Source organism: Camelus bactrianus, chromosome 17, assembly GCF_048773025.1.
Source record: "Camelus bactrianus isolate YW-2024 breed Bactrian camel chromosome 17, ASM4877302v1, whole genome shotgun sequence".
NCBI classification, from domain to species: Eukaryota; Metazoa; Chordata; class Mammalia; order Artiodactyla; family Camelidae; genus Camelus; species Camelus bactrianus.
The window spans coordinates 26044026-26068840 of NC_133555.1; the positions used below are offsets into that span (position 1 = coordinate 26044026).

Genomic DNA, 24815 nt, shown 5'->3' on the forward strand with positions numbered 1-24815 from the left:
ATTGACATGATGTCCCCCCGTTCCGCCTTCGCCCCTCGCTCCTGTCTTCTCCTTCTCTCCCCCCGCACACCAACTCTTTCCCTCCCTTTGTGCTTAATACTAAAGTTCAGTGTAATGGAGTCAGAGGAGCTCAAAAATGGCTTTTTAAGTGTGCCAGAAGAGGGAAGGAGGGTTTATTAGGATAGTCTCTGCTTCCCTAAGAAATAAAATAAAAGAAGAAAATCCTGGCTGATTCTGAAGCTGGGTTTCAGCCTCCTTCCTACAAATGCAACTTCCTATGCAGTTAGTTCCTATGCTTAAATCATAAAGAGGGTCTTTTTTCTTTCTTTCTTTCTTTTTTCAGTGCTGGAAATCAGAAGCAAGTCTAACTGGGGTGCTAATGTTATTCTTTGCAAAATAAGGTTCTATGGCTTTCAGATTGGCTATGAGCAAATAAAGTAATGTTGGGTACCAAACAATGCCAAATAGACACAGTCCTCTTTTGATATTAGTCTGCGTGTGGCTTTCATGTTTTATGTAGCTACTGTGGGACTTTAGAAAGCTCTCGGAAGTATTTTGGAGGAACGAATGGCCTATGGGGACTGCCACCAAATTCCTTGTGATAAAAAAGAGCTAGCCTTGCTCTAGACACACAATGTGATAAGGACAGAGGGGACTCGCAGCTTTCCTCTACCTCCCTGCCAGGCTTCTAAAATACGCAGATGCTTAAAAAAAACTGTATAATATAAGTAGCTTCATTTTGAATTTGTTTCTTGAAATATAAAACATAAATGTTTAAGTCTGGTTACTAGATTTTTTTTTTAAGCAATATTCAAATGTAAATTCCAATAATACCAGATGAGTTAGGTGCTCTGTGCGGGATCTGTTTGATGGAATTCCTTCAGCCACTGAAAGTCATGCTGCAGAGGCATGGCTAGTACCATGGGAGAATGTCAAACCATGTCAAGTGGAATGCACAGACTGGTAATATGCACAAATGAAACACACCTAAAACTTACATGAATATATAGGTTATATGATTTCCAATTTTTATTTTGGAAGTTTGAATGGGCATTAAAATATTTCCTAGACAAGCCGGTGTTGAATAGAGGCAAAAAAGTAGATCAGTGGTGACCCAGAGCTGGAGGAGGAAGGGAATGGGAAGTGCCTACTGATGGGTGCAGGGTTTCTTTTGGAATGATGAAAATGTGAAATTAGATAACGGTAGTGGTTGTGTTACCTGAAGACCGGATTTCCTCATGGTGGGTGTCGAGCCAATGGATCCAACCAAGACAAAGAGTGGGAGAAGGAAGGACTGATTATTACATGTATCATGTGAGAAGAACACCAGAGATCTTTCCCAAAGCAATGTCTCCTTAAACAGCAAACTTGGGGAAGTCTTAAGCTATGGATACATGCATATTCATGAAGGGGTTTGGGCAGAGGGGAATGCAGCATAGAACTGGGGCAAAGGTCGACAGAGTCCAAGCTTTAGTTGTTTGAAATCAGGAGGGTCAACACCATCACTCCATCCTCCACTTGGGTGCAGAACTCAAAGACTTGTAGCAGGTTGTTCTGTACACCCCTGGAGAAGGAACTAGGGCTCAGTTTTATTGCTGAACTCTTGTTTCTTGACTGTTTTTCCTTTGTTCTTGCATTCCTTTACTTCCCTTACTTCCCTTACTGAGATCTGTCCAAGGGCAAGCACTGTGGCCAGGCTTGGATCACAAAATGGCACAGATGCAGAAGCTCATAGATGGAGGCCAACCATAAATTACACACAGATTTTCACTGTGCAGGAAGGTCAGTGCCCCTCACTTTTGAGTTTTAAAGGGTCAACTGTACATATAATTAAAACCTCAACGGTTGGCAAAGTTTTCACTGTCCTCTTAGACCAAGTCTACATACCAGAAGTTGTCTGATCGACTTTTTGTAAGTGTTAACCTTACACTACCTACGTGAAAATGAATTTTATTGTTAGTTTAAAACAAAAAGATATTTCTATTTTTATTGTAAATCCCCTGATTTAGAATCTTTGCACTTGGGGCTTGAGACTCTTCATTGTTGACAGGCCCATCCCATGATTCTTCTCAGAGTGTAGATACCTGCCGGTCTTGCCATTTTATGGTGTGAAGATAATAGGTGGGAATGGACACATAACCTTGACCCCTGGAAGCTACGGGTCAGCCCCTCCAGGCAGCAAAGTCACGTCTTCAATACCTAGCTCTCCAGTGCTGAAAACTGCAGCTCACAACTGAGCATTTCAAATGCACTGCTGAACATTTTGAGGCAGTACTTGACAGCCTTCCACGGGAAGCGCAGGACTGTTTTCTTCATCTTGGCTTCTGTGTCTGACTCTTAGAATCCCGCCTGACGTGTGGGTTTCTGAACCATCTTTGCCTCGTGCTGGGTGGTAGCAGCGCTAAGCTCGGTAATGATGTCCTCCCCCGAAGCCACGGTGGTTGTTAGCGAAGGTGCACCACTGAGTCAGCCTCCTGAACATGGTGCCCCTTTAGGGTTTCTTGTTTTGTGGGCTTTAAATTCTGCTTTGCGAAGAACAAGGGTGGCCTGACTCAGTAAGACATTTGTAACAGGAAAGGCAATATCAAATGGAAAAAAAGTGACTTCTTATTTCTTGATTTCTCGATTGAAGATTCACTCTCCTTTTTGAGTGTATAAGGGGGAGGGCACTGCTATCCACCAAGCGATTGTTGCAGCAATGTGGACATCCTGCAGGCTTGAGAGACAACCCTTCCTTCTGTTCTCAGCTGTGCGTCACCGTAGGCATTTACATACACCGTATACATGTGCAGCCGTTTGTTGCTGTATCCTCAGCCTTACCGCCCCTTCCCATCTGAAGTAGCCCTCCCCTGACCCCGTATTCCGCATCCTGTTTGCCTTTGTTGACTAAAAAACAAAACAAAAAAACCACAACTTAAAAGTTGTGAGTTATGGTTCATTCAGAGACCTTCCTGAGGACTGTAGCCCAGGATGCAGCCTCTCAATAGCTCTAAGGAACTGTTCCAAAGAGGTAAGGGAGGAGCCAAGGTATATAGGAACTTTGGCAAAAAACAAGCACACAAGAATTACTGCTGATCACAAAAAAAGAGACATCCCAACTTAATGATCTGAGTGCTTTTCTGTGTACGGGAAGAGGCAAGAGTCCAGGCTCATTGAGATGATTCCTTTGATCGGCATCATTACTCTCTAGGGCTGGTAGCCCGTCTTCCTCCGTCCTGAATTCCCCTCAGGGCGCACCACTGGGGTCAGCAGCAGTGGCATCTTGGGTCAGGCAACACCCTCTCTTTACTGAAAAGGCAGGTGACATTATTTTTTGTCCACACCTTATTTGATTTCCTTCAAGGCATTCTTTACTGTCTCTTATTTATTTGCATGTTCCTTTTTTTTTTTTTTTTTTCCTGTACCTGTGTTGTTTCTTTAGTCCCTGGAGGATGTGAGCTTCATGAGAACCTGTGTTTTGTCATTATTCACTGTGGCTCTCTTGGGCAGTGCAGGGAGAACGGAGATGATTATGGTACTTCACGTGATAGGACAGGTCTGTACTTCTGAGTTCCTGACTTCAGTTAACATGAGGAAGCAGATGATATGTGTTTGCATTTCAGTGTGCAGTCACGGGCCTGGGTTTTCGGGGATTTCTATCAGGAATCTCCTATATTCTGGTATCACTGACAAAAGCCAGAATTTCCAGTAATCAGGTTCCCAGATCATTCTCCGAAATATAATTTCAGCCAGCCAAATCATTAAGGCAATCAGTCCATTAAAAGAGATACTACTGAGGAAGGTTAATGTGAGCTTTCAGAGCAATTACTATGTGCATCTCCGGGTGGGAGAGTGTTTTAGGTATATTAGAGAGAGAGATTTATGGCAGGCAGGTAATCTAGAATTTTGTAAGAGCTATTAATAAAATATGCTTGCTTACACTCTTCTGTGTTTATGGCACTTGAATCTTCTACTTAGATATTTAATTTTATAGTATGAATGCAGTGAGAAGTGTCTCTTAATAATTGTTGATACATTAGCAGTTACTTTTTTCAGACTGCTTTGGAAAGAACAGGAAAAGGAATTCGTTGAAGAACTGTGATTTAAAAATGAAAAAACAAACAAGTGCTTATTCACTAAAGAGTTTCTTTGGTTTTTTGTTCGTTTGTTTGTTTGTTGTTGTTGTTGTTGTTTTAACCAAAGGAGATTTGGTAGTCTTTTCAGTTCATGAACTTAGAGGACATTTTAAGTCTTAATAAAGTCCAAAGAGTTAATACACTGTGACATCAGTCAAAGGCGCTGTTGGAATATTAGCTCTACTAATTTGTTAGCTGTGTGACTTTGGGCCAGCCTCTTAACTTCTCTGAACATCTGTTTCTTCATTTTTTCAAATGGAGAAAACCTACCTATTGTACTGAGAAACCAGTAAGAAGATGTGAATAGATAGCTTAGCCCACGACATATTGTCTCTGAGGCCACATGCGTGCTTCTTAATTTTAATCTTACCCTCAGTTTCCTCATCCCTAAAACAGGCTGAGTTTTCACTTTAGGAGAATGTTTGTGGCCCTTCCAAGTTCACTTGATTATACACTGAATTGTCTTATTATTAATTACTGCCTTTTCACTTAAATTCATGAAAAAAAACTTTCTTCTGATCATATGACTTGTGCAGTTTGAATATCTAGTTTAAACTTTCATAAAACTGACCACTTGGACATTCATAAATGTGCCTTAATAATCTCAGGGAAAAATATCTGCTGAGATATTTTTAACCTCTGCTGCACCCCTAGGTGGTAACAAGTAAGTTGTGGTCCTGATCCAACAGTGTACTTCACAGTGACTTGAAGTAGGTTTCAATAGAACAGAAACCTGCCTGCCCGCTACGCTGATTCAGTAGGTCTGGTGTGGGACCCAGGACTCTGCATTTTAACAAACACCGAAAGTCGTGCTCATGTATATTTCACTCCAGTGCAAAGCCACTAAGCAAAGAAATGACACAAAGTGGAGGAATCTCCTCATAGTGACTTGCTTTCTACCCCAAAGAATTCCTAATATTTGGTGTACACAGGAAAGAGAAACCAACATCTTAAGAATAAAAATGATTTTACTGGATCTGTTTATTATTTTCACTTGGAAAGAAATTGCAAGAGAGCTATAATTTGCCAGTGAACTTTTATCTTTGATTAAAGCCATGAGGAAAAGTGCCTTGCCTCTGTTTATATCTAATGCATGCATTTACTGCTGAAGAATTAGTATCTTCAGGATGCAGTAAGCTTTTATCTTGTTCATTTGCCTTACAATTTGCATCTTTGCCCTGAGAATGAATCCAGTTGTTTGCCTGAGTTTGGTAAACCAAAGCCAGTTCTGGTGCTCCAGGCAGGGATTTGGGCGTGCATATGGGAGTGGATGCCTCCAAGCCCACCTTCCCCTCGGCAGGTACATGTCTCTGACCCCCCTTCTCCTCCTGGTGATTTGGGGGGCAAAATCCCTGGTCTCTGGCTCTCCAGGCAGGAGAAGGGAAGATGAGCCTGTGTGTCTCCCGTGGGAAACTTCGTCTTTCCCACTAAACCCTGAAGCCCTCTTCTAAGTAAGTATCAAATCTCTGAGTTTTACCATTTCTAATTAGTTGATTTTGATTTGCACAATGCCATTTGGATCAAAGCACAGAAAGAAAAATTAGCCAAGCTCCCTGGTATTCCCCTATTCCTATTTATTTATTTTCCCCCTGCTCTCTCAAATTCACAGGCAGCTTGGGTGGGTGGGACGGGGGATGCTGGAGATGAAGTGAGGGTAGAGGCGAAGTACCATCAGGACCGAAACGTACTGAGGAAGAGTGAGGACTGCTGGAGCCAGATGGCCTGGTTTCATTCCCAGAACTGCCAACTATCAGTTTGCTGACACTTGCCAAAGTCAACCTTTCCTAGTCTCAGCACCTACTTATAAATGTAAAAAATTGGGGACCTTTCTACTATCTGGCCCCCTTGGGGTGTTGTGAAGACCAAACAGGTTAAAATCCCTGTAAATGCCTTTAACAAAACACTTGAAGCATAGGGAAGTCTCAGTAAGTTTTTGCTATTTGTTTTATAATTTTCACTTAATCCTTTCAATCCTCAAAATTGGGCATTGATATTTTACACTTGGGAAAACCAAGGTTTATGGACGTTGTCACTTACCAAAAAAGAAAACAAAAACAAAACAAAAAAAAAAACCCCACAACTGATAGGAGAGCTGGGATGCAAACACAGGCCTGTCTGAAAGCTCGACTTGGCATTCTGTCATCTATCTTTCTCTTCCTAAAAACACCCTGCATCTCGTACGCATAGCCAGAGATGCACAAAAAGAGGTTTTGTAAATATTTTGTCTCCCTCAACACAGATTCCTGTGCATTATTTTCCCCTGCTTAGAGTAATGTCGGCTTCCATCTAAAAATACCCAGAGGACTCCCTGTGTAACTTTATTATGTAGGTGGAGGGGAACTAACCTAAATGCCATCTGTCAATTTACAGCAGAATTATATGTTTTAGGTGTTTAATTTTTCATTTAGTGCTACCAAACAAATTCATTATATAATTGGAGGCCCTGACACTTAGCAAAGTGGCTGTTTGGCTGTTAAACTTATTTTGAGATCCATGACACAAAAAGTGTGGCAAATATTGCAGACACATCCTTAACGTCAGTGTCTTACAGGTTGCAGTGGACTGTCTTGTACACCTGATGCTCAGAGTTTGGGGGTTTTATTTCATCGCCGTCAAATCAAATATCGTGTGAAAGGCAGAGTGCTGTATAGACCCCCAAATGCTACATAAATGTAAGGCATTCTTTTTCAGAATCTCCTTCTTGCCTCTGTTGATGCAGTAAGGGTGGTGAGTCACTGTTGTCATTTTGTCGTGGAATACTGGGTGCTCAGGAAATAATCACTGAAGGCACAACTCTCTCTCACTATTTTGCTGAATATGTTTCAGGCCCAGGACATGACGTATGGAATTCTCTAACTCCATATAGCCGCTTCATTTTAAGGTCAAGGTTATAAACCTGTGAACATTGAGATGATTGGCTTGGCTAAAACGTTAATTTAAAATAAAAGAAGTCAACTCAGTCCAATTAATCATTTGACAAGGATTCAACAGTTTTGATTAAAATATAAATGGTCAGTTCAGGCATTGTAGTTGAGCCATTCGTTACAGAGTTGCAGCAAAAATTATAAAATATAAAAGGTTACTTCTAGGCTATCTATATAAGTATAAAAAATCTGGATCTATATATTGCTTAGAAAAATGGACGGCATTGGATTGGGATTCCCCTAGAATGAGGTAGTGAGGGAAAGGAACACCATGGGATGTCAAGGGTACCCAGGGGCCTTTAACTACATACCTAATAAGTTCCTGGTTTCCCGTTGTTATTTGTATTTAGTAATACCATTGATATTTTAGATGTATTTTAAAAGAAAACATAAGAAGCTACCTCTATAATGGATTTTTATTTCATAGGGGTCCTATTAGAAGAATTTTCCACTCTAATGCATTCTTTTTTCTATATTATCTTCAGCGTATAACTAGTTCTCACACCTCCTACGGTCAAATCTCTGAGGGTAGGGCCCCGTAAAAGGTCATAGTGGATTCTGATGGTTACCCAGCTATATGGACTCTTCTTTTATTTATTTATATAAATACATTTTGATTCTTGGTCTCGATGACCTAGACTTGATTCTTACTCCCACATTCATCTGGAATTACTCAGTTCCTCTCAGGGGCTCCTCTTTGCCCTTTATGCCAAAGCCACTAGTAAAGTAATTCTCGAAGCTCAAAACACAGCTGGAAAAGTAAGGGTTTGATGACAGAGTCTGGGTCAGATTGAAAGCCTAATGAATAAGAGACATGGCAACCTGCAGAGCCATAGACATGAAAGAATTAGAATAATGACCTTCCTAAAAATATTGGGTTAGTGAGAGTAACGGCCCTCAGGCCAGACCCAGTGAGAAATTCTCCCCCCACTTCTTTGTGAAGTGTGTTAGCGCTAGGAAAGTGTGATTCTTTAATTTAGCTTTACATGTCATGAGGGATCAATCCTACGCCTGGGTTCTCATTGCAGATCCCCTCTCTGGAAAAGCTGCTCGTCCACCAAGATCAGGGAAATAGAGACAGAAGTTGCTGGAAGCATTCTGAATGGGATTAATCCCAAATGTCTGGGGAAACGGGCAAAAATGATGGTTTAAATCCTTCTGGGCTCATTCAACATAAAGATGATATTACTGGATGCTGATAATGAAAACTCCCATTTCTTTCCCCCATAGTTTGTCCTTTTAAATACGCTTTTTCTTGTTCTTGATGTTACGTGAAAAATAAACATGACGTTGTTCAGGATGTCAACCTTGCCTAACGTGGTTTAGAAGAGTAAACAACATGGAGCGAACAGAGTAAACTCACCAAATATTCTTCTCCTTCGTGGTGAAATCCATTTATCTGAATGTTCACATTCAGATCTCCCACCCTCGGGTCTGTATATCAGTACTTGTTCCCTGAGAAAATATTTTCTTACCATACCTTCTATACTGGTGCCCTGAAAAACAACCCAGCAGGGCCTTTTATTAGTGTTTCGATTCATCTGTTGGTTGTAAATTGTAGAAGCTCCCAGGTGTAAGCAGGTTCTGGCATGAAAAGGAATAAATGAGATTCCAAGCTCAGCTCTGCCATCAGATGACCAGAGATGAAACTCAACTCTTGAGGAAGAAACTCAGAGCCTGGGATAACTCAGAATCCCCAGAGAGGCAAGTGACCTTGGAAGTCACGTAGTACCTTCTCCTCTTCTACAAACGATCCCTCGTCTGTAGCCTTTACATTGGTCTTTTATCTTCCTCTCCGCCCGGGGACCCAGTGAGCTCTGAGGTAGCTGCTTCTGGTTGGAACAGCTCTGGTCTGTGGTGGATGGCTTGCTCACTGCCGAGAGTGCCCTATCCCTGCCTCCTGGGAAACGAACATCATGCCTGCTCGTGTTTTGCTGTCTAGTATTCTTTAATTTATTCATCTGTTACCTACCGTGTTCCAGCTTTTAGCACGGGGCCTGGGAGACCAAGAAGAGTGAGTCGTAATCCTTGTCTGTCTTTGAGGACTGTCGTTGAAATAAGTGCTATAACAGAGTAGGACTGAGTGGCTTGTATAGTTCATATTAATTCTTCCTCCCAGTAAATGTTGACGGAGTCACCTCCTGTGTGTCAGGGGCTGCTGGGCCCCGGGTACAGTGGGAGGAGGGGGCAGCCAAGGAGCAACTCTCACCTTATTGTCTGTCTTCCTCTACACCAAAATGAACAAAGAAAATAATTGGAGATTTTGAGTGGTATCAGAAAGGCGGTAACAGGGTGCTGTGAAAGGAGTAACATGGGGGGAGGGAGGGCAGTCGGGGTGGTGTGGCTGCTTTAGGTAGGGTGGTCAGGAAGGGCCCACTGAAAAAGTGACCCATAAACCAGGGCCTGAGGAATGACAGGGATCCAGCCAGGTGAAGATCTAAGGAGGAAAGGGCGTTCTGGGCAGAGGAAATGGCGGTGGGGATGAGCTTGGCACAGTCTAGGACATTATTGAAGACCAGGTGGCAGGAATTTGGGGTGGAGAGAGGTGGTGGAAGGTGAGTGTGAGAGGTGGGCGGGAGGGCAGTTCTAGCAGTGTTAAGTACAGTGCCACTGTGAGGAATTTTAATTCTATTTTAGATGTATTTGTTGTTTGGTTTATATTCTAAGGGCAGAGGATATTTCACATGTGCTTAATATGATGAGTCCCCTAAAATTAAGTTCCTGTTGGGGGACACAGCAGACCAGTGTGCGGGCTGGTGCGTGGGCAGTAGGAGGATGTACCAAGACAAAGAGAAGTTTAAGAACAAAGGGAGATTTGATAGATACGCTGCTATGGGCAACAGCGGGCCACACAGACGAGAGATGCCTGTGTGAGCACTGAGGGTGAACCTGCAGGGTCTTTTATTGAGGGCCAGGGGCTGTGAACACAAGGGGTAGGGGGCTGCGTGATCAGTTTGTGCACAGGTATCTGATGGGTTGTAAGGCTTGTCGGGGGCTACTCTGAGTAAGGGGATTTCCTCTGCTAAGGGCAGGATGCTTGTCTGCAGCCGTTTCCCAGGGATGGTTAGTTTTGTCAGGGTAACCACACATCGTGGGAAGATGTTTCTGTGTCGCAGAAATGCAGGTATGCAGAGGGTCCTGAAGTGAGGAGTGGAGGTTAAGGGTGCTAGTTGGCTCTAGGCACATGGAGAGCCCAGGAGTGGGGGTTTTATGGACTTGAGAGCGGCTTCAAAGAGCGCCAGCCAGCTCTACCGTTTCTAAGCCAATTTTTGAAAAACTTGACTAATTTGATCTCATGTCTATTCTGAGCCCTATGGTTGTCTCCCCAGCATAGTTTCTACACTACAGTATTTAGCAGCCAGGAGGACAGTCTGTGTTTGAGTCCGTCTATAGCTTCAGGTGTTAATCTCCTTTGGTCTAATCCAGGGGCGGGCAAACTTCTTCATAAAAGGCCAGATAGTAAACATTTTAGGGCTTTGAGGGCCAGATGGTCTCTGTCACAATTTTACAACTGCCTTTGTAGCACAAAAGCAGCTGTGCAAAATATGCAAATAAATTTGTACAAATGGGCGTGTCTATATTCCAACCAAACTTGATTTGCAAAAGCAGGCAGCAGGCTGGATTTGGCCCCGAGGCTATAGTTTGCCCATCGCTGGCCGAAGAAGCCAGTTCTCTTTGCCACAGTGAAGACTTTAATTTTCACCTACATTGCTCAGAGTGTAGAATTCTGTCAGCTTCAGGGATGATTGTTCCAAGTGTCTACCGAAATAAATGCACAGCCTAAAACTTAAGAGTTGCGTTTTATTTGGCAGGAGGACTCAAGCCAGGTTGACAGCCTCTCAGATCACTCTGAGAAACTGCTCCAAAGAGGTAGGGGAGGAGCTAGGATATACAGGAGTTTTACAACAAAGACCAGGTAGTTGGAACAATAAAAGATTTCTTATTAAGAAAACCAGGCATCTCAAGTTAAAGAATTTAGCATTTTTCTATGTATGGGAGGGAGCAAACCTTTGGGCTTACTGAATTCATTCCTTTGACAAGCACCTAGCTATCTAGGGCCAGTATCCTGTCCTTTCTTATTCTGAGTCCCCTCAGAGTGCACCATTGTGAGTGGCTGCAGAGGCTGGGCTGCAGGCTTGTCTTCACGGCGGTGGGGGAGGGGGGGCAGCCGCTGACTTGATGGCTTCAGCATTCTGTGTTTACTGATACGGTTTGCAGTTATTTTTCGTTTACACCATCATCATGGAGGACTTGTGGGAAGAGACAATTCTCTACTATTGCTTGTAAATAAAGCAGTAACCCTGCTCGCTGCTGGCAGCACTCTTAGGACTCTAGGGCAGCCTGCTTTAGAATGAAGCAGATACTGAGGCCGGAATGGCAGAGATAGAAAGAAGTCGGATCCTTGGTGACATTGTTGCGTGGCTGAATTAACCAGCCCCGAAGCCTGCGCTACACGTAGACTTTTTCGCTTAGGTGATTCAATCAGGTCTCCTATTGTTTAATCCAGGAAGAGCTGAACTTTCTGCTGCTTCCAGTGGAAAACATCTTCTATGTGATCATCTGCTCTAAAATATTCAGTTACTGTTACTCCTTAATACGCTCCACTAGCAGTTTGAGCGAATGATTTCTAAAGTGCTTCTGCATATCTGCACTACTCATCACATGCCAGTGGGAACCTTTGAGTGAAAATCTGTGAATCAATGGCCCTAGAAGAGCTTAACTTCCAAGAGGCTCCCTCCAGTGCATGGCCACAGGGTAATTCCATTAACTTTAATGACGGTGGTGCTGGACGGAATGGGCCCAGTTAGTCTATTCTTCCCCTTCTTTTTCCGCCTTAAATTTTATCCTGCAGCTAATTCTTCAAGGTAAAGTATGTGCACGATGCCATTCATTTCTTGGCCTTTATTAGTATAAGGACTCTCTCTTTCAGGGAGGGAGCGCTAAGTGAGTACATTAAAAATGAATCCACTGCCCCATTCATCGACTGTGAGAAAACCCCAGAGTCAGGGACATCAATGGATTATTATTGATTGTTGTAAGATCCAATAAAATCATAAGTATGGCTCAAAACAATTACCGTGGCCACATTAGCAAATTATCAAATCCATAACTTGCATTCAAGCCTGGCTTCAGAGATTTAAATAAAGTGCCAAAGGGAAGAAAGTTGCATTTTAGGGATGTGACAACCAGAGCTCGGATAGAGAAATTTATGATTTAATTTGCTGTGCAATCTAATTGAGAATAACTATAAGGTTTTTAAAAAGTGAACTTTGATTGGGTTTTAGGTGTCAGAAATAAACTGGAAATATGGCTCAGTTTTATGTTTTTCTGTGAGTCTGTTGGGAGGGGATGGAAGGTATTCACTGCGAGGAATGACTTTCCTGGGTGACCTTCAACCCTGCCTTCTGTGTTCTTATTTCCTGTGTTCAAATAATTGGGTTATGCTTGAGACTCGCTGGCTCTTCCCAGAGACCTGCTTTTTACTCTCTTCACCAAGTGTCAATTTTCCCCCATTTAGAAATAAATCAATTCAAAATGAAATTACCCAGAGCATTCATTTTTCACCATCTAGTAAATGAATCTCTCTAAAGAACACAGGGTTCTCCGTTTTCAGTTAAGGCTTGATGAAATTCTTCTCTTAGAAGTAGTGCAGAGCTGTTGTTCCCGCCTTCTTCAAGCTTTTCATCTTTGGTGGACTACGTACAAAGCAATATTTGCTCTGCAAAATGTATTATTGGCCTGTTCATAGATTCTTGTGCATATTTTCTGAAGCTCTAAACTGAAATCTACATTTCTAACCCTTAGCAGTTGGAACAAAACTGCCCGTGGCAACATAACACCCAGTAGCCATGACAGTAGTTCGTCTGAAGCCCCGGCCTCAGCCGCACTCAGATAACATGCACATAGATGGCTAGATTTTCAGGAATGGATTGGCTCATCTTTTGGCTCACTTCAGTTAAATAGAAAAGCAGTTTGCACAAAGCTCAAGGAGATTTCATGGTGATCTGTGTAGAACTGGCTAATGGATTTCTACAGGCAGTCAGCGAAAGCTTGAAAACTCAAATTTATCAGAAATGATAAATTACTACTAACTGTCCTAATTATTCCTTGACATTCTGTGTTGAGACCTGACCAAATTTTGCTGAAACTTACAAATAGGAAAGAAATTCAAGGTTTAATGAATTATCCATAATAGAATTGCTTAAAAGAGAGAGAGTGCTGTAGCAGAAGGGTTCATATTGATCACCCAGAGTTCCTTCAGCCTTTGCAAGAGGTGGGATTAAGTTGGGGGAAATATGTTAGATAAATCAGTATTTTAATCGCCAACTGAATTGATTATCCTCAGCATGCTTCTTAGGTTAAGGAAGACTCTGGGTCACCTCCCAAGGTCATGAGGTTAATAGACGCGGTAAACGTGTGATTTGTGATGAGCTGATTTGTGGAGACCACCTTCTCTGCAAACAGCATAATCAACATACCAGTTTTAAAGGGTCACATGCTAAGTGTGTTTGTTTCTTTGTGTTTTAGTAGTCTTTTTGGTACTTACCCACCTTTTATGTTTTATAGTCTTAGGTTTAGCTCATATGTACATCCTTGTAAAATGCCTTGAATGATGGCTAGCTTCCTCTTTTTTTTTTTTTTTTTTTAACAGCTATCTTAATTCCTTTTGGATAACTCCAGTTAGAAAAGTTTGCTTTCACACAAATAGGGATACACAATATAAGGAACTATATTCAGTGCCTTATAATCACCTGTAATGAGAAAGAATATGAAAAGGAATATATATAAATACACACACACACGCACACGTACAACGGAATCATGCTGTACACGAGAAATTAACACAACATTGTAAATTGACTAACTTCCAATAAGTAAATCAGTAATTAAAGTTTGTTTTTGATGTTGCTATTGCAACTTCTTCTTCTCCTCCTTCTTTCCCTCCTCCACCTCTTCCTCTTCTTGCCTTTCTTGCTTTCTGTGAATCGGCATCCCAAGAGTGGAATGTTTGCTCTGTGGCCATCCTCTCTGGAGTGTGGGCGTTCTGGATTGACTCTGTACTCCCTCTCCTTTTTGAAACCCTTGTAGGAGTCGGAAGAAATGTGCTCTTCTCGCCCTAAGGAATCATCAGTGCCTCTAACTATGTACACGGCACAGTTTCTACTCCTTCGCCAAACTGGTTCCCCACACCTGAGTGTCCTCTCTTTGGTGACTCTGCTCCTTTAAACATGTTGCCTAGAATCATGGAATTATCCAGAGGACAAGGGGACAAGTGGGTAATTGCAGTTCTTGGAACGTAGTAGGCTGTCAGTGTATGTCTGTTGAACATGAGGGTGACTTCCCCAAGTACGGAGCCTCAGGTCTGGACGTTCTTGCTGCAGACGAAGACTGTAGAAAATGAAATGGCTAGAAAGGTCCTGTTGATGGGCACTGCCGTGAGGTGGAATTCGTTGTCTCCTTTTCATATTTTGAAGCCCACCGAATCTGGTCCCTGCTATGGGGTCCTGTGGTGTCAGCTATCTTCAAGATCCACTAATATTGATAGAGTTGCTTTTTGATCTCACTGTGGACAAATGCCAACAATGGAGTGAATTCTGAACTAATATTCTGAAATAACTGGTGATCTTTGGGGGCTCTTTCCACACTTGGGGTGTTTGCAGAGACTGACTCTTTTCATAACTAATACCCACCAAGCTTTCACGCTTATCATTTCCATTCTCGCAGGCATACAAAAGGCACTTGGAGCCCTTTGGACTTTTTGAGGGTGACAGAAGTATAATATAATGAAAAGTGGCTAATTTATTAAACTCTGGCTGTTGGAGGATTCATAGAATCTTTCAGGTCTGAAAGCTATGGGCATTTTCTTTGGAAAATTTCAGGTACACACAAAATGTGGCATTTAACTTCAGGACTCTCTTGGCCACCTGACGCTTGTCCATGCACCGCTTAACCGAACTTACCTGAATTATCTTCATTTCCTTGTTTAAGAGTAGTTAATATTACCAGCCTAAGTTGATGGGATAAACCTTGAGGCAGATCGCAAGGAGCCACATTCTCCCCATCTGAGAGATTTTGATTTGTACAATGTCTTCCTTGCTCACAAGAATTTGTTTGCCCTGAGGATTTTCCTGGGCCCATTCACTCTTAGCTTAATGGCTTTAGGCAAGTGGTTTGACTCTCTCTTCCTTTGTTTTCTTGTCCGTGAAATTGAAGTAAGACTACAAGTCCCTCCTGCATGGGATTTTGTGGGTCTTACAGGAGACCACAGATGGGAAACTTTCCACACAGTGCTTGGCGCAGCGTATTTTTATTTACCCATTGTTTATTGAGACCCAGCTGCACGCCAGCTTCTGTTCTGGCTTCTGTGAGGACAGCAGGGAACAAGATTAGGCCCTGCCCTCAAAAGCATCTCCTCACTTGCTTCGTCATCATCACCTCAGTTGTTTCCCCATCACCCCAGTTTCAGAGAGTCAAAGGAGACCCTTGGAGAGGGGTGAAAGTGGATTTCAGCTTATGTTCAGTCCCCTCGAGTCACCCTGTTCATGGGTCCCAAATTCTTACTAATGGTACGCACATTGGTTTCCAAGCCATCTAAGCTTGACTCACTAGTCAAATGGAAGTGAATGTGCAGGGCTAGTTCTTTATGTTGAAAGCAGCGACGTCTCCCAGGTGCCACTGGGGAAAGGGAGTGGAGTTGTCTGCAAAGCATGGCCCCCAAGACAGGTGTTCACTCCTTTGAGGAGCTGTGTGCTATCTTCCTTGTATTGTGGATTCTTTAAAATTGGACAACAGCATGATTGAGTAACTATTCTATTTCTTCCATAGCCCAGCCAAGATGGAACATTCTTCTGATGTTAAATTTGCACAAGAGAAAGTGGGGATTTTCTTAACTTCTGAAGACTAGGTGTGACCTTAAACCAGGCTCATAAGTGACAGGAACTTATTCCAATCCGCTGTTGAGGTTGACTTCCATCTTCAAGAGACTAAGCTTGAGTTGGAGTTCGAATTTAGAAACTTGAGAGTTAGGAATTGAGATTTCAGAGTTAAAAAGTGTAGACTTAAGAGAGTAAAATCTCAAGTAAATTTAAGAGAGTGAAGTTGGAAGTTTAGCTAGAATTGAGTTCGAAGTTACGTTTTCAGTTTGATGTGTGAGTTTTTATTTGTTAATATATTCTTAATGTCCCTGCTAGATTTCCTTTGCAGCTTCCTGTTGCAGCCCCTGATTTTTGTTACCCTGGACATGATTGTCAGAAGAGCAGAGCTAAGGACATTTTGAGCTTAGACTTATTCAGCCCTTACGGGGTGGGACGTTTCCCCAGCAAAGTTGGGGATTGATGGCTACACTGCTGTCCCAGGAGAAGGTCCCTGCCGCCCCTCCTGTCCCACCCGCAGCGACACACCACTGCCACCGCCATAGGCTGACCCTTGAGAACATTTGTTATGCAAACACTCTGCCATCTGCTGTGCTGCGGAGGCTTCCAGGCTAGTGCAGAAACAGGTGTGGTGTCAAAGTAACTTAGTGAGTAAACAAGTTGAAGGGAGGATTGGAAGGTAGCCCGTTCTCTGATGAGCTGCATCCTTGTCTCTTGGACCTGGACCAGCAATGCCATGCCTCATCAGTGGTCAGGACTTTGTATCCCTTTTGGGCTCCAGTTTGGTACCACGAGGCTCTGTGGATGGATGCTTAGGGCTGGCATTTGACTTGCAGGTGGAAACCGGCATTGTGCTGTGAATCCCTCCGTGGGATTCATGCTGCACTTGTTACTGATTTCCAGTGGAAGCACCTTCCTCAGCCTGTTTTTCAGAGGCTTTGTGTTTCCAGAGCGGCGAGAATTTGTTCCTTTTGTCAGATGATGCCCGGGATTTTTTTTTTTTTTTTTTCCATTTTAAACTCCAGGAAAGAATGAGTTCTTTGGTTGAAGTGATGTCAGTAGAACTTTTGTGATGATATGCCAATTCATTTCTAAGTGTTTCTCTGCCAGTGGTTTGTCAGCATCCCTGAGAGAAGTGTATGTGCTTTCACTAAAGGAATTGATGGTTACTTCATTTTTTAAAAGCTGTAATAAGCATCTATTTGTGTTATTAATAATAATACTTCACTTACTTTTAAAACTGATTTTAAGTTAATAAAGCGCTTTGTGTCACGTGATTTAAATTATTTGTGTGTGGGGCATAACAGCACAGAAGATAAGCCTCTGGACCCAGAATGCCGCAGGTCAAATCCTGACTCTACTGCTTACTAGCTGTGTGACCTGGGGCAAGTTGTTGAACATCTCTGATCTTCAGTTACCTCATCTGTAAAAGGGAGAAGGCTTTTTGAAGTTGTTATGAGGATCATAAGAGATAAGGAGTGAATAGGACCTTTATCACAGTGCCTAGTGTGTGGTGCGCCTCAGGAAATGTTAGCTGTTATCATTTTGACACTAACAATGTTATTACTGTGTTTCCGACATTGTGTGACGTGTGAGTTTTATCTGTATTTTAAAGTTGATGTGACTGAGGCTGAGAGGGGAAAAGTGATTTGCTCAAGATCTGGAATCCAGTCAGAGGTGCAGAAAAACAGAGACCTAGACCCATGACATCTCATTTATCGAGGAAACGTTGGCAGAGTCCGACCGAATCTGCTCCCACAGCCTGGTTTCCACAGCCCCAGCCTCATCAGAATGTGGTTAATAAGCTGAGCTCCCAGCAACAGCTTTCACACCAGAACATTTAACTGCCTATGGCAGAGGAGAATGGAATTGGGTGAAAGTTTTCTGGGCAGAGAAGACTCTTCCTCTTGGGTAATGTTTTCTAAACTGAGAGGGTAGAGAAATTTTTGTAAACTGGCGTGAGGTGTCATAAATCCCCCCCTTTGCAGGCTGAATAAACACCTCTCTTCCAGTAAACATGCATTCCACCCTCACGCTGATATTATTTTAGAATATTCATATCACTGTTTTCACATAGCCCACAGAAAACCAGTGTTATCTTAAAACAAAACAAAACATAAAAAATCAATGGCCAGCCTAAAAGAGCGTGTGATGAACACAGACACACAGTATTGACTACATACTCCGTAGGGTGGTGTTCTGATCTTCAGATTTAGAAGCTCTGTGAGACTCAGTATGTCTCTTCCAGGGGATTGCAATTGTGTAGGAAGGATAAGAAGTGTGCATAAAGAGCCCTAAACGCAAGGCAGCATGTTGTAAGTTCAAGGGAAAAAGCAGAGACCGTGGATTCATATGGTTAAGGAAGTCCTCTGGATGTAAAATAACTTTCTCTCTCAGGGAAGCTGTTCTGCAAGGAAAAGAGAGGATAATGCGTTGCCTGTGTGAAACAGGGGAGGCAGCAGTAGAATTAAACATGCCTGGTTATTGTTAGTTTTTAGCAAGTTGTCATTTCATTAATAGTTTGGACTTCTTATGGGTAGAATCATTAAATCCGGTCTTTAAAGAAACATACATCAGCTCAAATAAAGTTAGTAGCTGTGTGGTAGATTCATTATTATTATATCCAGAAATATTTTCAGTCCTGTTGCCATATTTGGGGCCTGAGTCTTTATTGCTAAACTGTTGCAAAGTTGTGGTGGTGATTTTCACACGTTCTTTCCGCTCTGTGACTAAGCTGCTGTCAGTGTCTGCTGCACAGATAACATCTGTTTCTGGTGTCTCTCTCCTGCTGTACTGTACACAGAGCAATCCTGAAACCCTTTGGAAGATGAAGAATCATAGACAGGTACACTGCAGCATATTCTATGTAAAAAAAAAAAACCTCTAGTAAGTGTTTAATAAAGTTCTGGTGCTCTGTATTCAAGGGTGAAATATTAGATCTTGCCTTAGGTTTTGATCATTGGCTGTTTGATCCAGTCCCTGGGAATAGTCCCTTTGTAGCAGCCTCCTGAAAGTCCTGATTGGTGTTGGTGCATACTTATAAAGAAGCATTAGTAGGGAAATAATTTGGTTTCAGTGGACATGACATCCATCGATCCAGCTGAAATATTCTACAAATTGATTTTAGCATTAGTATCCCTTTAAATTGGAACTGGCATATGTATCCCCCTTGGGAATTTTAATTATGAAAGCCGTTCTTAAATGTACATGACCAGGGAAACAAAATATAAGTCACTGGAGGCTGATGTCTGCCTTGTATTTGCGGGGTTTTGATGGCAGGCCAGCTCTCATTTGTTTAGCTTCAAAGCAACTATGTGCAGAAATGAGTAATAGTACTAATTCTGTAGCGGAGTATCAGGGAAAAGAGCAGTGAACGCTAGGCTTTGTGCTCTGTATTTTTATCCTACACTGGCTACTTGTATGGCTTTGGACAAATCTTTCATTGTTCTGCCTCTGTTTTCTTCCTTTTCATTTTCCCCTCTCCCCCATCTCCTTCTCCTTGTGTGTGTTAGGACTTTGTCTGTTGCAAGTGATGAAATGTCCGAACTGGCTAAAGTGAATGGAAGATTTATTGAACCATAATTAAGGAGTCCAAGTGAAGTTTGTGACTTCAGGTATGGCTTGATCCAGGGATCCAGTGCCCTCAGAACCCAGTGTTTCCCTCTCCCTCTCTGTGTGTTCCTCTTTCTCCACACCGGTTATAAGGCAGAGGGGCAGACATTAGCCTTGTTGTGGAGACGGCAGTAGTGAGTTGAGCATCCTGGGTGACATATGTCTGTGTAAGGAGCAGCAAGGAAATGAATGCCTCATTAGCTGGCTTGGAGTCAATTTGTAAAGATACTCAAGAGCCAGGGTGTATTATCTGAATTTAATTCACAAAACATTTAGGACCCAGTGAAATAATGAGGAAGAGACTGAAATGAAAAGAAAGATACTTCCTAGAGAATAACAAGATAGCAGTGCTTTGGATGAGATTGAAGATTGGGATACTGAAGTACCAATCTGCTTGAGATTATAATGAGCCAGGGTGAGGCAAGTGAATTTATAAGGAAGTGATAAATATGAGTAAAATTCAAGATCCCATTAGCTGGAGGATTGTGGTCAAAGCCCATACAACCTAGATTTCTAGCAGGATCACTTATGTTGTAGGTCACATTAGATCAAACAGAGCAAATACTGGGTGATACATCTTTTTATCTGAAGAAAGTCTTAGTCCTCTTTCTAAATACCAAAATACCATGAACCGTCTGTATAGTCTTAGGTTTTATCCTGTAAGTTTCAATTCCGAAAGGCTGTGATTTTCTGTTTGCAAAGTCAGGCAGTGCTATGAAATCTCATTCGTCCATTTATTATTTACTAAGAACCTGCTGCATAATGCCCATGGCCACACACAGCCTGGCATTTTACGTATCCGTTTTGCTAAAGAGTGCAGATGTGGTCCCTAACCTCGTGGAGCTGACGGTCTGTCAAGGTCTGTCAATTCCCAAGTTTACCTAAAACAGCTCCTCCTGATTCTTAGATTATTTCTAGGAAAGACATCTGGAAAAGGTAATCTGTAACCCTACTCAGCTTCAAACTCCTTCTCACAATACCACTATATGTTTAAATTTTTTTCCTAAATTATTTCCTGAAATCTTTTACTCTTGATTTATGGCTAAAAGCTCTATCATGACTATTTTTAAAATGACTTAGTAAACCAGTAGTCTTGCTGTTCTAAAGGCCAGTAGGTCACTTAAGTGTCATTTGTTAAATGACTTTGGTCAGTAAAACCCCTCCTGTTGTCTTTCCCCAAGTGGCCTTTGAGCCACGTGACACCAGCCTAGGTCTTTGCCCATCTTGCTCCGTCTGCTTTGGGCTGGCGTGGACTATTAGTGATGGTTCCTTCAGAGTGTTAGCCAAGAGTGATCACGATGCGGTCACAGTAAAGGTTCACAGAGATTAAATGCTCTAATTAGGGAGGGAAGTTGAGGAGTAAGCAGTTTTTAAAGTGGATTGAGATCTGGTAAGTGAGCTGGTTCCCCTCATATGCTTACAGCTAATTTGAAACGCTGACTGCTTGCTTCGTAGGGAACAATATACTTTCTCTAAATGCATATTAAGATTTCACATTTATTCATTTAATAGCTGATTTAAATGAACTAGTAACTGAGGAAAAGCCACAGGAAACAGAATTAGGAATCATTCTGACTGAAGCAAGTCGGCGTCTTGGCACTGCACGTGTTCGTCCCTCCCTGCTCTGTCTTACAACGCCTAACAGCTCCCTGAGAGCAAACAGAGAGAGACCTCATTTGGAGAATTTTTTTAGTTCCTTTTCTGATCGCAAAGATAAGACATGTTTTTGTTGTAGAGATTTTGGAAATTACAGAAAAATACAAAGCCAGAAATTGAAATTATCCATGATTAAATTTTTATTTTGGCTGATGTCTTTTTTGAAACCACCACAAAAAGAAGCCTATATAATACGTGAAGATTTAATTTTCCCACTGAATGTTAAAAAACAACAACACTGTAGAAACAGCTTTGCTCAGGTTGTCTGATCCTTCCTCTGCAGTGTCCTTGAGACAAATGAGTTCTCCATCCAGAGAAGACCCTGCCAGTGGAACCAAACTCTTGGTCATCTGTCTGTTGGTCTGTCGGTCTTTCTGTCTCTGATGTTTGCGGAGAGGAACATGTCATTTTGGCGTAATGGTATTGTCGGCGATTAGGTTTTTGTCTTGTCACAGAAAGAATTCAGAGATGAGACACGGAGGTCAAGAGAGTAAAGTAAGGATTTACTAAGCTGTAGATAATACGCTTTTAAGGAGACAGCGGGCAGGTTCGGGTGAGCAGCTGTGCTGAATTTCTTTGGCAAGCTGCTTACATAGGGTGTGAAAATGAATGGGTGGAATATCCACTGGGGAGGGAAGGGTTTGCGGTCATATTCCCTGATTTTTCATCTCAGCTCCACCTTCCCGAGGGGAGAAGGGATTTTTGTCCTTATTTAGTCTGGATTGGAAGTGTCATGGAGTTGGTGCATGATGGGTAATTCTAATCTGCAAGGCTAATTATATTGTAATGAGTGCATAATGAGCAAAAGGTTACTTTCGGACACTGGAGATTCCTGCCTTTTCCCACCTTTTTTTTTGCCTGCCTCCAGGACACTTGTCACCACAGAATGTGTGATCTCTTACCAGTCCCAAGTTTCCTGCTTTTCTCTGTCTGCCCAAGGACCCCCGTTATTCACAAGATGTATGGATTCCTGCCATTTAGCCTATGCCCCCCCCCCCTTTCTCTGCTCATATCTAGCTATCTGCCTGCTCTAACAGTCTCTTGGAAATGGAACACAATCTGTGAAAAATAAAGCTGTGTGAAAATTAAGAAGAAAGGTAAGGGTGGCAGGTAGGAAGTTCCATGCTCCCCGCAGATGACCCCCTGTGAAGACACCACACTCAGTGCTGATGTATTTCTGGTGCAGTCAACGTAGTGAGGTCTCCTGCTCTTCCTTCTGTTTAGCTGTAGATTGTGAGAGATAGTTTTTTTCTTTTTTCTTTTTTTTTTCTTTTTGCAAAATTGAAGCTCCCTTTTACCATATTTCAGTATTTCAGACCCCAAACAGCCCAGCCCTCAGAGACCCAAATGCCACAGTGAAGTAGCTATTGGGAGTGACTCGTCTCCCTCTGGTCTGTAAAACTCCCGGTTGATGGAGGAAACGTTAACCCGGATGTGAAGGAGCAGTGCCTCGCTCTAAGCAGAACAAAAGAGAGGGCCTTCCTTCCTTTCCCAGACCCCGGCGAGGAGGCTTGGCATCAGAGTCCTTTGTCTGAGGAAGTCAGCCCTCTCCTCCCCTGCAGCTCACCTGACCTCATGAGAAGGCTGCTTCCCCTGCTCTCACAGGTTTCCGGGGAGTCAGGCTTCATGGTGTCTTCCTGTGCTGACACCATCTGCTAGGTTGGGAGCTGAGGGGAAGCTGCAGAAAATGAGAAGGTTGGCCTTTCCTAAATGGAAGCCACTGGAAGGCAGAGGTAAGTCACCATTGATCTATTTTCTGACATTCCCAGGTAGTTGAGTCACTCACCTGCCCAGAATCTCCTCAGAGTCTGCGTGTGAAGGCCTGAGGCTAGACCCTCTCCACCACCCCCACCCCTAGCTGCCCCTCAAAGTGGGAGCACGTAGAGAACGCTCAGTGCATCCATTCATGTGCACGCTGCTGGCACAGGTCACAAGGCAACCCCCCGCCAACACCACCTACTCTTTTAGGACTTTGCCCCTGTTCCCGCTAGGGCCCCCATACATACCATTCCCCCATCTTGGGGTGCTTGTCTTATTCCTGCTCCCTAAACCCCTACACTTGTTGAAGACCTTCACTTAAGTGCCACCTCCTCAGGGTGTTTGCCCCTTTATTCTGTGGTCCTGATCTGAGTTGGACACCCTAACGCATACGTGTAATTATTTGATTAAAACCCATTGTCTCATGTAGACTGGAAATTCAGGAAAATGGTACCGTGGGTATCCCCACTACCCAGTCGAATGCATGGCACACAGACTGAGTTTAGGAAACACCCAAGTGAGTGAGAGCTGTTGTGATACGACGACATGTTGGTTAGAGTCTATTTAGTTAAGAAAGAACAGTTTCGCTTTCTTACTTTATGTCATCATGTTGTATACGGACCAAGAAGAGATTCCACCAGGGCAAGAGGGATAGACAAGGAAGAGGACGGTGGGAGAGAAATTCATGAAGTGTCTTCAATTTTTAATTCGACTTTTAAAAGGTAAAGGCAGATATGTTCTCTAACTGTCTCTGCATTTGTAACGAAGGGAACTTTGGAATATTCCGCACGGAAGGTGACCTGCAGTGTCTCCGGTTCAGGATCGGAGGCTGCCTGTTAATTTCATATTCTCCTTTTCTTCCAGATTTCCAGGAAGAGTCAGAGCCTCACATCTTTTTACTTGAAAAGCTCATACAGATTCCCTATAAGCCCCCCAAATGTATGAAATAATTACCCAGGAGACAAAAGAACAGGGCTCCTATAGATAGATATTCATTCAAGAATCTACATGCGGCATTGTTCTGTCTTGGGTCAGATTACACCCTGTTCCCTCTTTCAAAATATATTTCAAGTTACATTATTAAAATGCACCATAAGGCGTCTTTGTGTAAAAAATCGAAAAATAGGACTTTAGACGGGGCAGACATCCCTAGTACCCCAAGTTTTTCATTTTCCTTGCAACATGTCTTCACTTTGAAAATTGTAAGTAGGCCACGGAGAGAAATGCCTGATGTGAATTTCTTCCAATAGCCCCAAACTCTTCTTTTCAAATTACTACAAAAGCAATTCAGCATTTTTGGTGCCAGATTGATGGGGGGGAAAAAGTGCATATTAAGCTTTCCTTATTAATTAAAGGCAGTGAGAAAAGAGTCATCCTAGCTCAAGTTTATGAAAACAAATAATGCTTGGAAATGAGCTTGCAGTCTGAAACCAAGAGATGCTGTGTGTGGATACAGTTTGTGTTCATGTTGGGTATCACTGCCGTTGAAGTGTTAAAACAGCTAACCACTGGTGGACAGGAAGAAAGAGGAAGTTCACAAGATTTTGAATATGATTTCAAATCAGACTTGTAAAATCATTTAGGAAAAAACCCCTCCAAAGAAACAGTTCTGTTTTTGCCCTATGAGACCAGCAAGATGAACCAGCAGATCATCCTCAGCTCTAATTCTGAACCTTGTTCACCACCAAGGTTATTTATACCAGGTGAATGATGATCTGGGTCACCCCCAGAACTAGCTGGTACGAGGAAAACTTTTACAGCGTTTCAGAAAAAAAAAAAAAAATACTACTTTCTCATACTGAGAGTCCCTTGGGCTCTGAGGAGGATCCAATAACAGCGATACAGCCAAGGGAATGATTCTTTGGAAAGTTAACTAC

General features: G+C 42.6%; 1 protein-coding gene across 8 annotated transcripts in view; it reads left to right on the forward strand.

Moving 5' to 3' along the window:
- The window catches only part of FHIT (fragile histidine triad diadenosine triphosphatase), a 1253716-nt gene that overhangs the window by 1021019 nt on the left and 207882 nt on the right, over positions 1-24815 (forward strand). The gene's annotated exons all lie outside the window — the stretch shown is intronic.